The sequence below is a fragment of the Sphaerodactylus townsendi genome, linkage group LG01 (genome assembly GCF_021028975.2).
Source record: "Sphaerodactylus townsendi isolate TG3544 linkage group LG01, MPM_Stown_v2.3, whole genome shotgun sequence".
NCBI lineage: Eukaryota > Metazoa > Chordata > Lepidosauria > Squamata > Sphaerodactylidae > Sphaerodactylus > Sphaerodactylus townsendi.
This window is the reverse complement of record NC_059425.1, coordinates 165,175,939-165,180,229: the sequence shown is the minus strand read 5'-3', so window position 1 is coordinate 165,180,229 and position 4,291 is coordinate 165,175,939.

Sequence of the window (4,291 nt, the reverse complement as noted above, 5' to 3'; positions counted from 1 at the left end):
GGAACTTCAAAAGTGCTGAAGTTGTTCCCCACCCTGGCTTTTATGAGATTTCAGAACAGATCTGTTTCTGCTCCACATGCATAGGGTTTGCTTTAAAGTGTTCTCAGGCTTTAAAGAAAAATCACAGAATCTAGATAAAAATAAATGGGGATAGATGTCCACAGTTGCTCTCTGCCCATTTTGATGTACGGCTCATAATTTCCTCTAATAAAGCCATAATTTACTGATTATGGAATTTAAATGTCACCAGTGGGGAACCTTTGTATAATAAGTATGTCAGGTTATTTGTGACTTCTGACAATACATTACAGAACACATACCTTGAATAAGAAATATGATAGAAATATTGTGCTACTAGCTGAATAATAAGAATTTTTCAATGAAGGGGGAAACTACCCTATCTTATGCCTGAGTCTATCCTGACATGCAGTGGTGAGATTCAAATAACCGGTTCCAAACTTCTGGTAATGGGATTACAACTAGTTCTCCAAACTAGAAAAAAATTAGCTACCGTTCTACTGAACAGGTGCGAATAGGCTGAATCCCACCACTGCTCAAATGTACAAGAAAGCATGGACACATGCAAATAAAAATGTATCCCAAGTATGCAAACAATTACTGAAAATTCACGTTTATGATCAGTGCACCCTAAAATGGGTCTGTAACATACAAACCCAAAGTAAAACAACTACTTGAAAATTAAAAATGGTTCAGCGCCCACTAAATGTAGTAGACAACACCACAAAAAAGTTTTTGTTTTCCTGTTCTACTACACCCCCCATTTTTGTAGGAACTGATTTGTTGAGGGTGAGGGGTTTTTTGCCATTGTGTGGCACAGAAGTACACTTCTGTGGTGTTTAGATAGTCTTAAACTATTTTCCCACCATATCCCAGAATGGTATATGTTTTCTCAAGGATGGCTTTGTGGCATGACTGGCTCTCAGTCTCCAACTTGCCTGCCATGGCCATAATTTTTAAAAAGGTTATGTTGATGCCAGTATTACACCATCAAGAATCCGGTTTCTATTTCTACCATTTAAAAATAGAAATCCTAAAGGAGGGAGCTGCATATTGGAATTTTCCCAGTCAGATCTTTGGCTTCAATCCAAAGTCAGATCTTTGGTCTATACTTGGTTAAGGTTTTCACCTTTTTAAACCGGGACACCCCTGTGCGCGCGCGGCGCTCCCCGGTTTCCCCGAGCATGCGGGGCTCCCCGGTGACAGGGCGGGAAACGGGAGCACCCCAGAAGGCAGTGCGGCAGCGCGGGAGGCTGCCGCACTGCCTTCTGGGGCACTCCCCTGTTTCCCGCCCTGTGACAGGGCGGGAAAAGGGGAGCGCCCCAGAAGGCAGTGCGGCAGCCTTCCAAAAGTCGGGACAGTTAAAAAACCCCGCGGGACACGGGACAAATGGGTTTAAGGCGGGACTATCCCGCCAAAAGTGGGACGTCCGGTCACCTTGTACTTGGTTATCCCAGTACATGGCATTTGAAAGGGAAAGAACAGGGGAAATGAATGAACACACTTGGGCCTGGTTTGCACATTCATTAAAGGAAGATGGAAATGAAATGGTAGAGGTATGCAGACTAAAGTGGTGCAGTCCACCCTCAGGTCTTGTCCATCTCCTTCTCTTCCATGTGCCACATGCTATGACTGGGCAAGTGAGCTGTGAAGGAAAAATTGAAGGTATTACTCCATGTGCTCTGTGAGGGAGCTCTAGGTGGAAAGAAAGAAGCTACAAACAGCTATCATCAACAAATTTTAATCTTAAAATGAAATCACATAGAAACATGCAAAGTATCTCATTGAGTAGTTATTTCGTTCTGAGCTGCTGGCTTTAAGCAGGCCCGGAGAGCTCCCAAAGGCACCTGGTGGGCCACCGCGAGTAGCAGAGTGCTGGACTAGATGGACTCTGGTCTGATCCAGCAGGCTAGTTCTTATGTTCTTAGAGGCGGCAGGCAAATTTTCTAAAGAAATGAACAGATTCAAGCTTCAATCGAGCTTCAACAAATCGTCCCAAGATTCAGTCGGGATTCAAATGAGCTCACCTCAGCAGCCCATGAAGATTTCTTCAAAAGAAACTGGCTCTTACAAAATAATTCATGCAAAACAATCGCTTTCTTCCAATCATGCTAACAAAAAAAAACACCTAAGAAAATGTGTATCAGTCAGAAGGGAAGGGAAGTGTCACCTTCAGACACCATTGGTTTGATTTACTAAATATTTATGACCCTATTTCAATCTCTTTCAGTTAATAAGAGAGTCAGACAACAAAACGGTTGTAATATTTTTTTACTTGCGCTTCTTTGATTTTTACATTTCTGAAATGGGGGATAGTAATAAAACGCCTCAGATGAATATGCAGTTTGCAGCTTGTAGTTTATCTGGCCTGGTAGCTTTGTGGCAACGTTCTATTTGTGTAACTCGTATATGTTATTGCCATTCTTCAGTTTGTATCACAGAACAAGTCACTGTGGCAGTTCTGATGAAAGACCACCATCAACCAGTCAGATATGGATTGTTAATGTGCATTTGACAGAAAGTTCTATCTGTTTGCCCCCAAAGAAGCCACAGATTGATGAATCAAAGCAACGCAATATCTTCTTTTCTTGAAACACTTTTCAGAGAGTGATTTCTAGGAGTCAGCACACAATACCTGGGAGGGCTGTGATGTGATCTCCCCACCTTCACATTAAGGCTGAGAAGAAGAAGAGTTTGGATTTATATCTCCCCTTTCTCTCCTGTAGAAGACTCAAAGGGGATTACAATCTCCTTGCCTTCCTTCCTCACAACAAACATCCTGTGAGGTAGGTGGGGCTGAGAGAGCTCCGGAAAGCTGTGACTAGCCCAAGGTCACCCAGCTGGCATGTGTGGGAGTGCACAGGCTAATCTGAATTCCCCAGATAAGCCTCCGCAGCTCAGGCAGCAGAGCGGGGATTCAAACCCGGTTCCTCCAGATTAGAATGCACCTGCTCTTAACCACTACTCCACTGCTGCTGCATGAAGCAAATACTTCTTCATGGACTTTACAAAGGAACGCATGAACATGTCAGTTAGCATTATGCAATGATAATCATGGTGCAATCATATGTACAACCACATCATGCTTTCTAATTTCAGTGTTTTTTGTGCACATTGGTAGCAGAGAGGAAAGGAAAATACAAATTAACTGTAGGAATGGAATGTTGTGGCTAATTTCTCACTTGCACAATGCTCTTTGTATAAATCTTAATTGTTAAAAAATGGAACAATGAAGATTCCTTATGCAAACAGATTATTTAAAACTCCCAGATCCAGGGAGAATTGCACATCATTAATGCAGAGATATCCAAATGAATTTGAAGCAGCTGCAAACTATGTATTCATTGCTTCTGGAATTAATTTTAGAAATTATTGTAATAGCACCAAAATTAATGAGAAGTAAAATGCAGAACATGGCAAAAAAAAAAAAACCAAAGGAACAGAACAGGGGAAACTTGCTCATCCCTAGCATCAAGCACCAGTGTGATATGTCAACTAGGACCTGGGAAATCCAAGGCTGTTTCCACACATGCACAGAAGTGCAGCTCCACCAGCATGAATTGTGCCAGTGGAGGCTCAAGGACCGTTCTCACGCTATCGTGTGAGCGGCCCCGACTTCCCCCCCAGCCAGAGAGGCGGCTTTGCATGGAGCCGCCTCTCGGACGGCCCCCTCCACTGACCTTCCTGTCCAGCGTTGCTCTAGAGGGCTGCAGGGACCTGCCCATGCTGCCCTTCGACCTCCAGGGGTTGGAGGGCAGCGTGGACAGGTCTCTGCAGCTCTCCAGAGCAGCGTGGACAGGAAGGTCAGTGGAGGCGACAGGAAAAGCGGTGGCGTCCCACTGGTGCAGTTCGCACCGCACCGACAGGAAGTCGGCGCTTTGCAAAAACCTCACTCAACGAGCGAAATTTAAAGCGGCGGCTTCACGCCGCTCCTGGGCAGCCAGTACGGCACTTGTGCAAACAGCACCCCAGGGACAGCGTTTTTGCTGTCCCTGGGGCGCTGTATTCTGCCTGTGCGGAAAGGACCTAAGTTCAAATCCCCACACTGCATGGAACTCATGGGACAAGACATATGCAATCAGCTTAAGCTGCCTCACAGGGCTGTTGTTGTGAGGATGAGGAGAATGTTGTAAGCAGCTTTGGGTACCCACTGGGGAGGAATAAATGAAGTAAATAAATTATAAAGTGGAGAAAGTTCAAAAAAATTGCTGCCATTCATATAAATGAATATGGAGTGGTGGTACAAGAATTAGGCACTACTTACCCCATAGCT